Raw genomic sequence first — 14,040 nt, forward strand, 5'->3', positions numbered from 1 at the left:
CTTAGTTGCTGCTAATAAGATCCTGTAAAAGTCCTATATAACACCTTTTTTAAAGAGTAGACTACTGATAACTTTTTCATGGGGTTTCTTATCCCTATTGGCAGTCTCCTTGATTTCTTGGTGCATCACCTGTTGGAGAGTAGGATCTGCTTCTTATAGTTACCCCCACTTTTTTCTGATGTTTCACTGTTTTTGACTTAGACTGACTGGGATCCTGCTATCCAGGACCCGAGTCAAGCTGTGTTCTCCTCTAAATTGATTTCATGTACTTTAGGTGCACTCTTGATAGGATTCTGGCGTACCATTATCAGTCCCTAGTATATGGTATGTTATGTATCCAGGGCATAGGTACCCCAGAGGCCTCCCAGGGGCTAAAGCATGTATTGTGCCACCCCTGAGAGACCATTCAAACTGACACCACAGGCCGGCTACTGCAGCCTGTGTAAGGTGGTGCATGCATCCCTTGCTTAGATATAGGTTCACTATATCTATACTAAATAACTGGCCTTATCAATCCTGAAGGCAGGGTACTGGATTTTATGTGAGAGTGTGTCCATGCATGAGCAGAGCCCCTCTGCAGCCTTCAGAACCTATTTTCCGGGGTTGTTTGTGATGCAGCCAACCATATATATTAAAGTGCATTATAACCTTGGGGTAAATGCTAACGTTAAAACAGCTGCTTGGAAACATGTTGTGTTTGGTGTCAAACGCCTTGGAATCATACCTCTCCGCCAGTAACTGGCGGGAGAGGTATGATTCCACGCTCCTAAAGGGACATATGCGACACACCTGTATACCCGGTACCAGCTTTCTTTCATTTTTTAAGTTTGAGTTTATTAAGCAAAGAAAATAGGAGAAGAAAAACAGTGTGTACAAGCAAAAAAAGTACAATACATCTCATTTGCATAAAAAGTATTCTATTGAGAGTGATACATACCAAGATACAATCAGTATCAAAAAACACACTTCATAAAATAATGGAGTGAAGAAAGGGGGTAGTGGGGGAGACAGGGAGGAAGGGGAGAAAACAAGGGAAGAAAATGTATCATAACTTTGTAACACTACAAGAAAAAAATAGCACATGGAAATAGTCACTGTAGGCATAAAAAAGACATTTAAAGAATACTTTTTATACTGTAATAAGGAATACAATGTAAGAGATACTTATGATAAGCTATTTTAAGAAAGAAAAAGACAACACTATTCATTATGGTGGTTTCTGGACTTCCTCCGAGGTGGTAACCTGTGGAGCAATAGATGATGAATCCCAAGTTAAGTAGGCAGCCAAAGGGAGCCACAAAAGATCCTGTTTTATAGATAAAGATAGGGGGTAATGTAATTAGTATCAAGTCTGTGATGAAAACAAACGGCATTCCACCATGCTCTAAAAGTGACTTTGTCAGCCTGTTTCCAATTGGAAGTTATTAAATGCAAGGCTAGTGCCAGTAATAGATCCACTAATTTAAAGTTAGATGGTGATTGGGGCCATTGAAGGGATAGGGAGCCTAAGAAAATGTTAGTGAGGGAGAAAGATATATCTGTTTTAAAGATGTTATTAATTAACTTCCAGACCAATTGCCAAAAGTGATAAATAGTGGGGCAATCAAAAAGCCTGTGTTTTAAGTCAGCATGCGTACAAGGACAGGACCAGCAAGTAGAAGAAGTGATCGTAGAGAAGAAAGCTAGTGTCACAGGAGTAAATAAAAGGCGTTCGTAAACAACATAAATGGTTTTCAGGATGTATTTGTAGCTCTGGAAGTGTTGTGAATTTTGAACCATAATTTATTCCATATACTTTATCCCATATACTCTGGCAAGTCCTTTTCCCATGCCAACTCAGCTTTTGTCTTGTTCTTGTCCGAGGAAAGAAATAAGTGTTTATATAAAGAGGAAGATGAAGGGGAAGAAATTAATAAGGGGAAAAGAGTGGATCATCTCAAGGGTGGTTTAGGGGCAGATGGTAAAGAATGAAGATATTGGGTGAGAGAAGAAAGTAAGAGAATATATTGTGATTGAAAGGACAAATGCAGCGAAAATTTTGTCTGAAGATCAGAAAAAGATAAAGGGACATCATTACCTAATATTTGAGGAATCCAAAACAACCCTTTGCGTCTCCAAGCTTTCCGGCAAATGGTGCGATTCTTTATTTGCAATAAGTTGTTGTGCCAAATGGGTTATTGATCTAATGAGGAATGAGACGGATAAGAAGATGGTAAAAGGGGAATGAGAATTTTGTGTGTATGAGAAATAACAGGAGATTGAAAAGAAGATATATTGTTAGTAAAGGCAAGAGACTCTTTAAAATCAAAAGGGGAAACAAAAATCTTTGTCTGTGCATGAGGTGGCGCTGCTGACTGCGGGAACTTGAGGGCGCCTGTGAGTTGCGTGGTCCAGGTGTTGCCGAGAGAACTGCTCACTCGGACCTGGCATCTGGGGTAGTTCGTGGTACAGCCCAGCCTGGCGGCCCGATCGGCCCTCCAAAGAGATTGAGGTGAGGAGCAGTGGTGCGGCGGTCTGGCTCCCGGGGGTGCGCTCATTCCGTGGGTCGCCGGACGGCGAGGCTCTGACTTGTGGAAGCGGTGGGGGCTGTTGGATCATGCAAGTTCCCCCTCCCCCCGGCTGAGTGGATGGACTAGTGCCCTGGTGTGACAGCATCGCATGGCCTAAGCAACGCGGCTTGGAGGCTGTGGGGGCTCTTTGCTCCTCTGGGTCCCCCCCTCCGGCTGGGTGAGCGAGTTGTGCCCTTATCTGGTTCTGACGCGAGGAGGGGAGAGGGCCTGGTGGTCTTTGCCTGAGGTCCTGATCTGCACAAGGGAGGCCGGGCCTCTGACCTGAGCAACATCGCAGGTAGGAAAGCAATGGTTAACTGATTGTGGGGTGAACGATGTATGGCGTTCCCAGCACCCTAATGAGCGTGACTACACTTACTACTCCGGAGCGCATAAAACGTATGCACGTTTAGATAATTTTTTAGCCTCCCCCTCTCTCCTCTCATGCTTACACACCACAGATATTACTCCCCGCTCCCTGTCTGACCATACCCTCTTATCAGTTCTACTCACGTCCCATGGCAAGCGCTCCACGCCCCCGGGCGGGCGCCTCCGTGATTCCCTTCTGCACTCGGAGGACGTCACTACTCGAATTTGGAATACTATAGTACACTACCTTGCAGAAAGCGATCAAGAAAGCACTTCTATTGCGGCAGTATGGGAAGCTTTGAAGCTATTAGTGTGGGGTGAATTTATAACGATTGCAGTGTCCTTTGCGCAGTTACGTAAAGAGAAATGTGCAGAGTTGGAAAGGGAGGTGGGAGCACTAGAAGCAGTTCATAAATGGACCAGTGCCCCCAGAGTTTGGAGGGAACTGGAAACACGGCGACGCATGCTGAAGCACTTAGACTGGGATAGGGCAGAGCATGCCCTCCTACGACTACGACATAAGTTCTATCTCAGCGGGGACAAGGGAGGGAAAATGTTGGCGTACAGGTTACGGGCGCGAACACAGGTGTCAGCTATTTAATCCATCGGAGATCAAAAAGCAGTGGAGCATAACACCGACACCCTTATTTTTGACACCTTTCACCAGTTCTATCAATGCCTTCACACTAGGGGGGATACACACCTGCAGAGCATGGAGGAATACTTAAATGCTTGTGATATTACTCCTCTGATTAAATCATTGGCTGACACCTTAGACTCCGCCATTCGAATAGAGGAGGTCATCACAGCGATAACACGATTGAAAGTGGCCAAATCCCAGGGTCCGGGCGGCTTCCCAGCACTGTTTTATAAATCCTTCTGTGTGGAGCTAGCTCCCATTTTCACAAGACTTTTTAACTCTTTCCTCGATACTGAGGAGGTGACTACCTCTATGTCAGAGGTGGCAATTTGTGTTATTCTTAAACCTGGAAAGGATCCTAAGGAGTGCAGGTCATACCGGCCAATTTCACTCCTTAACATCGCCGCAAAGCTTTTCAGGAGTATATTGGCCGCGCGACTTAGCCCCTTGATGGATGGCCCTATTGACCCTGACCAATCCGGCTTTTTTCCAACACGGCAAAAAGGGGACAACACTAAGCGGCTCCTCCTCCTCATAGACACAATTCATCGGTCTCGCACTCAGGCCTTCTTGCTTTCAATCAACGCCGAGAAGGCCTTTGACCGTGTCAACTGGGAATATTTATTCGCAGTCTTGCGTGCCTTTGGGTTCAGTGAGAACTTTGTCCAATGGGTCCATTGTCTTTACGCAGCCCCCAAGGCGGCGGTACGAGTGAATGGGTGTAAATCGGCCCCTTTCCCCATTTCCAGAGGAACGCAGCAGGGGTGTCCCTTTTCCCCCGCTGCTCTTTGCGCTCTATATGGAGCCTTTTGCCCAGCGCATTCGATCGAACCCTGACATTGTAGGTATTAAATTTGGTGCTAACACACACAAAATGAATATGTATGCAGACGATGTCATTCTTTCGCTCACGCAACCTCATTCCACACTGCAGCATCTGTCGAGACAGCTTCTTGCTTTCGGAGGTGTCGCAGGGTTCAAAGTCAACTTCTTGAAATCACAAATTCTTAACATCTCAGTTCCTGAAGCTGAGGTAGGGACCTGCAACAGGATTTGGCCTTCCAATGGTTGCACAAAGACATTACATATTTGGGCGTTCAGTTGACCTCGTCTATTGCTAAAACAACTGCCCTCAATTATAAATTACTGGTGGATCAAACGACCAAGGCATTGTCGGACTTGTCCCGCCTCAACTTGGCATGGTATGGGAGGTTAGAGGCAGTGAAAATGACTGTGCTTCCGCACATCCTATACGTGTTTCAAACGTTCCCTGTGAGTCCGCCAGCAGGCATCCTTCGGAAACTACAGGGGCATCTGAACAAATTTCTGTGGGATAATAAAAAAACGCGGCTTGCTTTGTCGTTAGTCACTTCACCAAAAGCTACCGCGGGTTGTGTTTCCCACTAGTGGGTGCTTATTACCAAGCATCTTGTCTTTGATACATCACGGAGTGGAACAGGCCCCTGCCCAGTAAGCACTGGAACTTTATGGACCAAACGGTGGATGGCTGTAATATCTGATGCAAACTGTGGCTCCCGCGCAGACATAGAGCTTGGGGCCTATACTTCTCTCCCATTACATCGCCGACTCTTAAGGTTTGGGATCAGCTAGCGTGTCAGAAGGGTTGGACCATGGTCCCCTCCCCTATGACCCCTATTGTGGGCAACCCCGATTTCCTCCCTGGGTGCCTGTCCACAGTCTTCCACCATTGGAGAGAGGAGGGTTGTGAAAGGGTGGGCTCTCTTTTTGATCTAGATGGCTTGATCCCCTTCCCCCAATTGCATAAAGATTATTATGATCTGCCTGCATCCGGCGCTTTCCACTACTCACAACTTGCACACTGGTTAACACAACCCTCAAACTTCGCTCTAATGTCACGCCCCTTGACATCCTTTGAAAAGTGGCTGGTCTGTAAAAAGGATGACCGTAAGCTCATATCTGAACTTTACACGCTGGTTATTGCACGCCCCAGGAAGCAATGCACAAATGCACAGGTCTGTTGGGAGACTGAATTAGGGCAACCTTTAAGCAAAAAGAATGGGAACACATTTTGTATTGAGCACATCACACTGCATCCAACTCAGTAGGTGCGGAGTCTGCCGATAAAGTAGTCACTTATTGGTATTATACCCCAGAGCGCATCAAATCATTGGGAAAAAACCAAGTCCGATCTCTGCTGGCGGGGGTGTGGTCTAACTTGCACTTTGGTACCTTTACTCTGGCATTGCCCGAAACTAGTGAGGTATTGGAAAGCAATTCTCAATGACCTTGACACTGCATTTCAGATTACATTCCCTCGAGCACCTGAGCGCACGTTATTGGGTCTTCCTCATTCTAGGTCCTTCCCCTGGCGATCACTAAGGAGTAAGCAGATAACCCTAGCATTACTTGCCGTGAGGCAGGTTCTGCTGGAGCACGGGGGGTCCTCGTCAGCCCCAGACCCTCGAGATTGGATTCAGAGGCTCTGGCACCTCTTAGCAATGGCGCGCCATTCGCTCAGTATAGATGGGAAGGGCTCGGAATATGGGAAAATATGGGCCCCATTCTTGCAACTCCTTACCAAAGACATGAGGGAAGTTACGTGCCCGAAATACCTGCAAATCCTACAACTCATACCACTGGAACCTCTAGGGGCCACCGAAAATTAATCTGCAAGACATTTGCCAGGGACTGGCTGCTAGGGAAAGGTAGACATGATGGTTCTGAACTGATGCCGAGGGGGTGGGTGGGAAGGTTAGTGGGGTGCAGTTATTTGTTCATTTCTCTGTTTCTTTTATCCTATAAAAGTAGTAATTTAGCCAGGTGCCTTATCTTAGCGCTGTGGACTGATTCTTATCGCGGGGTCGCCCTCTGGGATGTAGATCTAAATGCTGTGTAGTGCCCATAAGATTTCGCTCTGCTTGCGCGGTGATGTAGGCAGCTAAGCTGTGTATAATGATTCTCACCACACATAAAACATGATTGATTCTAAGGAGAAAGCATAATGATAAGATTTGAAATCAGGAAATTTAAGACCACCGTTAAATTTGTCTGCCTTCAAGGAGGATAAATCTATCTGAGGGGGTTTAGCTTTCCAGAGAAATTTTGTTAAAAGGGAACCATTTTTCTAAAAATAAATTCCTGGAATATGTTCTGGGATCATTAAAAGAATGTATAGAATCAAAGGCGAAAGCATCATCTTAATGGAATCTAATCATCCCCACCAAGAAAGAAAAAGCAGGTGCCATCATTGAATAGTCATTTAGAATGTTGATGCTATGGTCAAAATATTGTTTCAGTGTTTCAGAAATATTCGAGGAGAACCATAGGCTTAAATTTTTTATTTCAGAAGGTTGCCAAGAAAAACCGGTATGCAAAAAATTATACTTAAGGCATAGCACATTGAGCGGCAGAACTTCAAATTTGTCTGAGTTAAGGCGATATCCAGATAATTGAGAAAATATATCAACCTGGCTGGGAAAGGAGGGGATAGATGTTACAGGATTAGAGCAATATAAAACAATATCGTCTGCATATACAGACCTTTTGACTGGGGAAGTATCAAGTTGAAAACCCATAATCTGAGTATCTTGTCGGATCTTGGTTAAAAGGGTTCTAACGCTATTATAAATAATAAGGGAGATAAAAGACAAACTTGTCTTACTCCTCTGAAGAGAGAAAAATATTCAGAAGTTTTGCCATAAACACAAATAGATGCTCTGGGACCAGAATAAAGTAAGGAAATGAAAGAAATGAATTTGGGAGGAAATCCTATCTATTTTAAAGCCTGGAACATGAAATCCCATCCAATCCTATCAAAAGCTTTTTCCGCACCTAAAGCTTTCACAGCAATGGGGTAATCGAGAGAAGAAGCTTTGCTAAAGATATTGAAAAAGACTCTAAAATTATAGGATGATAATTGCCCTTTGATAAAACCCGATTGTTCGGGGCCAATAAGATTAGGTAGGATAGGGTCAATATGGAGAGCGAGAAGTTTTGCAAATATCTTGTAATCAATTTTAACTAAGGAAATTGGGCAGTAATTTTTGCATAGAGAAGGATCTTTAGGAATTAAACAAATCATGGCCTCTTAAAATGTTCCACAGGAAGAGCCTGCTGCAATAAAAGAGTTAAAAAGTAATAAAAGATTTGGAAGGAGTAGATTAGCAAAATGTGCATAGAAATCAACAGTAAACCCATCAGGAGCAGGGGCGTTTCCTCTTCTTAATACCTTAACTTCATGTGTAATTTCTGGCAAACTGATATCAGTTTCTAAAGAATTAAAATCAGTATGAAGAGAAGGAGGGGATTCAATATATTTGAAATAAGGGGAAAGAGCATTTGGGGTCGGTTGCTGTTCAGGGGTATATACATTTTTGTATAAGGAAACAAACTAATTTAAAATCTCGATGTCTTTAAATAATGAAGTGCCAGTAGCACTCCTTATGGAATTTATTCTAGTCTGTTCTCATCTTATCTTCAAGTAATTAGCCAGTAATTTCCCCATCTTATTTTGACCCCCATATTAGCAAGAACTACATTTGTAAAGATATGAGAATGCAGCTTCCGTGGATAATTTGTTAAAGGTAAGTTTTGCATCAATAAGATTCTTTAAAGAGGATTCAGTGTTCGAATGATAATAAGTATATTCAAGACGCTTTATCTTAGTAAGTAACTGGGCAGATTGAGCTTCAAAAAACTTCTTTTTTTGTGAAACGAAGTTCATTATAAAACCTCGGGCTGCGGCCTTGAAAGAGTCCCAGATCTTTACCGGTGAGGATTTTGGAGTAGAATTGAAAGAAAAGAATTCAGAAACAAAAGAGCTGAATTGGCTAGAGAATTTAGGATCTGTTAATAATATATTGTTAAAGTGCCATCTACGAGCATGAGGGACAAAAGGTAGCAAGCCAAAGTCTACGTAAACTGGGGCATGATCTGATGTTAAGATAGAACCTATTTCGGAGTGAAGAACCTGTTGAGATAGGGATTTACTTAAAAAAAGATAATCAATTCGGGAATGTGATTGATTTGGAGGGGAAAAGAAACTGTATTCTCGGAGGTCAGAGTTACAGAGTCTTCAAATATCAACTAGAGATTTGCAGCGTATGGTGGAAGTGAATTGTGAGTGCATCTTAGTGTTGACAAATTTAACTGTGGAATGCCTGCCTAATATGGGGGTCAAGTAATTGATTACATTCTCCACCAAAAACAATATAGTCATCATCAAATAAATGGAGTTTCTCAGAGATTTGGGACCAGAAAACATTGACAACATTAATTGGAGCATAAACATTAAAGAGAACTAATGGTATCTCATTGATGAGAAGTTTAACAATTATCCAACGATCTTCTGAATCTGATTCTTGATGAGTAATTGAAATCTGAAATTTCTTGTGACAAAGAATTGAAACTCCATTTTTCCTACCTAGAGCTGGAGAGGAAAGAACATTGCCTACCCGACATCTTTTTAGTTTAGATGCTTCGGTGTCAGATAAATGGGTTTTTTGAATCAATGCAATATCTGTTTTTAATTTGGCTAAATGGGTTAATACCCGTTGTTTTTTAAAGGATTATTTACTACCTTAACATTCCATGTAGTAACTCTAAACATAACCAGTAAGCTTTAACATGAACAATCACTATGCAACCATGTGAAACTAGCAAATTCACTATTAAGAGAAGGAAAAAATGATAGAAGAATAAAGATAGGAATGCAGTTTCAGGACTGAAAAGAGGGAAGAAGGAGTGATAGGAGAGATATAGTAAAGTATGACAAAGAAGAAAAACGTGAAGAGAAAAGGTGGGAAATAGGGATGAACATAACAAAGACTGAATAGAAAAAAAAAATCAAACATTTGCTAAAGAAGAATGGTAACAAAAAGACATACCACAAACAGACAATAAAAGCAGGGTTGGTGGAGCCACATGGGGGAGGTAGCACGCCGGACGGAAGACTCCAGGAGGAAAACGGCATGGGGAACATCCTCCAGGGAGAAAGAAGGGAACATATAGCGAAGGACCACAAAACCACAGCTGGTAGGAAAGAGAAGGAAAATATTAACAAAGGACATTACAACATAACACAATACAGCAGGAAAGAGGATAAATAATAACAAACATTATTGAAACAATGAAGTCATTTATGGCCGATGAATGTCAATGGACTCATCTCTGCAGGTGTTTAAGAAATGCTGAAGAAGTGCAGGATCGTCATAATTTGCTGTTTTGTTATTATAAGTCACCTTGAAAAGGCAAGGGTGAAACAAGCCTTCTCGAGCATTCAGGTTGCGAAGTGCAGGTCTCATATCCAGGAACTTTACCGGCGATCCGCAGTCACTTTGACGTAGTCCTGGGCAAAAAAAAGATTCGATCCATTCCAAGAGAGTTTTCTTTTTTGCTTGGCAGCATGGAGGACTTTAAGCAGATCAGTGTATTGAAGAAGATGAAGAAGGAGGGCTCTGCCCCAAGCAATGAGCTTGTTGAATATTCAATGGAGGGGTGTCAGGAAAACCGAGAAGAGTTGGCAGGAAGGATTGAAAAAAAGGATATGGGATTAGAACCTTTGATACCTTCAGCAAGACCTTAAATGCGTAGGTTATTATGCCTGTTGAGATTCTCCACATTTTCAACCTGCTGTCTAAGCTGCTGTATCTCTCTGTGCATATAAGGAATCTGATCGGTGACTGCTTGAACAGAATCAACTCATTTCTCGAGGTCCTCAACTTTTTGCTCAGTATGAGACCAATTGTCTTCAAGGCGATGGAGACGAGAGTTAGTTTCTTCACTGTATGGCTTGAGGGAATGAATTTCTTCAAGAAGTAGTTTCATGGAAAATGAGGACGAAGAATTAGTATGAGAAGGTGGGTTTGTTTTTACCCATTTGCCTGACGAAGAAATGGATGTGGAGGGTATTTTGGAACCTGGCTTGGAGCATTAACGAGGTGTATTAGGAGTCGAGCCCCTTGGTCCAACTGGTTCAGTGACTACATCCTCCATATTCTCTTGCAGGACAGTAAAAGGATTATGATCCTCCAAAAACGCACAAATAATATTTTGAGTACCACTGCGATTAGTGCGGGCCATTGCCATAAAAGATATGTGGAATGAACTGTTCTGGCAGAAGAACACAATTTCCTAAAATGATGCCAGAGGGTACATTAGATATGCTTTGAGGAGGGAAGAGAAAACAACTGGTTTCAGTCATGGAGCTTGTAATCCACAAGATGTTGGTCAGTAGAAGGGAAATGTTGAAGAAAAAAAAGAAAAACGCTAATAAAATGCCAGAAGAGCATCGTGTTGTGAGGAAAAGTGTCTCAAGTTGTCAGGTGGGAAGCGTGGGGAGCAACAGAAAAACAAAATGGCAGCAGCGACTCAGCATTGACCCGCAGTCCGTAAATAAAGTTAAAAACAAATCCTTCACGCTCACCCCGTTTATCCGTGAAGGTCGCAAACAGTGTAGCAGAAGTTCTGACACGTGTGTTCGATCCTGGGATCCAAAATGCAGGAATAGGAGCCTGGAGATTTCCCTTCGCCCTACTCCACCACAGAGTTCCTCGGAACGGTGGCCATCTCCTTCGACTCCTAAGCCACGCCCTGGTACCAGTTTTCTTGACCTGGGCATCACAAAATGGATGCTGCCAGCCACAGACACGTGTATGACCTCCTGCTGCTGAACTCGAGCAGGGGAGGCTGGACAATAGGTTTCCTGTCACAGGAGGTGTGACCACCTCCCAGACAGGATTTAGTTTATTGGGTCTGGGTGGGTGCACTCCGAGAGTGCCTGAGAGTCTGCACTGGGGGCACATATGGTGTCCCTGTGCATAGTGTACAGTTTAAACTGGTTGGAGGAGTCATTTTCTCCTGCTCTGGAATGAAACTGAACAAAGGACATGGGTGTAATCTCCCCTCTGTCCTGACCCTCCAATAGGTGGGTTCCTAGAGTTTGTCCCACCCTTTCCTTGGGTATAAAGTAAGAACCCTGAGTACAGGACTTTAGATTTTACCTGGACTAAACTCTGTAAGCAGAAACCAAGTACGTTGATGCTCTACACTATGCTGAATGACTGAAAAATCTCCCTTGGAGTAAAGTAATTACTCCCCTGCGAATCAGGCACCTTTGCATCTCTCAAGGTCCTGAAGACTCTGAAGATTTCTGCAATACAGGAGGTGGGTTCCTGAGTGTGACTGAGGTAGATCTGCCCTCTCAGCAATTTTGAGACCAGTATCCCTCGTGGGAACCCTGCAACCTGAACCCCTATGCACTGTGTACTTTTGCAGCAGCATATGCTTTTTGGCAATCCCTGAGGCTGTACTTTGGGCTGCTTGTTGTCCTGACTCCGAGCAGTAATTGTACCAAAGATTTCCGGCCTACACTCCACAATTTTACCATGGGCTGGTATTTTGTTATTCAGGTCGATGTCCCTTCACGATCCCTGGTCCGTTGGCCTGTGGGTCCCTGTGAAGGTAACTTTGATTTTTCTAGGAATTTCCTGGTTCCTCACGACTTGCCCTGACTCCCCATAGCTTGAAGAATCACCAGGACCTTTATGGTCCACACCGGGTCTGCTTTCCTCTGCCCGCATGAGTTGCATTTGCCAAGGCTTGTTGGTGTTCAATCCAGACACTGACCCCTCAGCACACAACATCCTTTGTGGGACAGCTCACCTCTGGACTTTGGTCATCATCAACATCTCCTGCTCCCCGTGGCTGCAGAGTCAAGCACCCCGTCATCTCACCTGAAGAACCTGACATCGGTGGGCATTCGTCTACCGAGCCCCTGATCACCCTGAAGTGACCCAGACTCTGTCCCCTCCGCTTTGAGGTTCTCCTCACCCTGGATGCAGGCTTTGATTACACTGCACAGGTTTCACCTTCCTGCAGCAGCACTTCTTTGAGCCACGCCATTGAAAACGATGAAGGTTTCCGACATCACTTGACACCTATGCACCTGGCTCCCCTGGGATAGGTAACACGGGTACCTTGATACTCACAAGGATGCTAGCCTTAGAGCCTTCTATGTTCCAAAGGGTTTGCTTCAAGTCCTCTCCGAAGTGTCCTTAATCTTTAATTTGTCAACCATGACTTTCCAATAGAGTTGTACGGACTCGCATCTGTGTTCACACACTGCACCCTTCCTCTGTGGGTCACCAGTGTCACTACTTTGGGTGGTTCCTTGGGGTCCATGTGATTCTACATGCTTTAGGCACTGTGTCTAGTTAAGTCATAGTTGTTATACCACTTTCGTAGTATATGGTTTGGTCTCCCCTTAGATCCCACTGTGTATTGTGCTATTTACTGTTGTTCTAGTGATTTAATATTGTGTGCTTTGTGCTCTAATCTCATAAATAGGTCAGTAGAGAGTGTTTAGTAATACATACATATATTTTATATATCTCTTGTGTGGTTCTCCTTTCTCTTGGTTATTCAGGAGGTTCTAATCTGGTAAAACAAGCTGCTTTACATTCCTATGAGACTTAGCCTGAAGGCTGCTCTCCACAGTTACCACTAGGATAGCTTTCTTTAAATGTTGTCTTTGACCTAATCATCACTAAGGGTTGTTTGGACTGGTGCAAGGTGCCAACTTTAATTAGTGGTCAGCATATACCAGGCTAACTTCTCACATCACCAAGTGATGTATTTGAGTGTACCTCAACTTATCAGTTTCTTTAAGGGTAAACTCGGATATGCATTGAGCAAAGGACTGTAACTTGGCCTTACAAAACATGTCTGAAATCATGCGGCCCTTTTCCAGTCATCAAATGGGCCTGTTTTGCACAGGCCTGATTTTTAGATTGCAGTGAAGAAGAGTATATGGAGATTGGAACATGGTCAATCTAGGGTTCTTTGACACTGTGTCCCAAGGGTCAAGCATTTGGGGGCCTTACTCTCTTGTGTAGCTATTTCAAATTGCATGTAGTATGGGCAACCACTGCATGATCAATAAAGGCAAATATTTTATCTCTTTCTGATTTTGAACATTCTGTCGCTATTCTCTGCTGCGATGCCCAATAATAGGATTTCAAATATGGAATTCCCAGGACCCCACTTTCCCTTGATTGCTGTAGCAGGTTCATCGAGACTCTGGGCTTTGCTCCACACCAGCTGAATTTGGTGGCGTCACTTGAAGAAGGCAGCCTCAATTGTTATGGGAAGAGCAGGAAAGGGAGACAAAACTCATGGTAAAACATTAATTTTACAGCCCTTATCCTGTGGGACCGCAAAAGCATTGAGCTTTGCCACAATGTCTCCTTTTATTTCTCTTAGCAAGTGTAGATAATTAGTTTCTTAATGTCAGTCAATTTGCACTGCAATGTAAATACCCAAATATGTTATTAGCTTTTCAGACCAGTGAAAAGGGAGTATATTTGCTTCTGGGGTGGAATGTTCAAATTCCAGACCTCTGATTTTCCCATATTTATTTTCAATCCTATTATTTGTGTGTATTGCTTTGAGTAAATCACTGTTGGGTGAAAGACCCACTGATTTCACATTGTCAAAAGGATT

The sequence above is a fragment of the Lissotriton helveticus genome, chromosome 1_1 (assembly GCF_964261635.1).
Source record: "Lissotriton helveticus chromosome 1_1, aLisHel1.1, whole genome shotgun sequence".
Taxonomy (NCBI): Eukaryota; Metazoa; Chordata; class Amphibia; order Caudata; family Salamandridae; genus Lissotriton; species Lissotriton helveticus.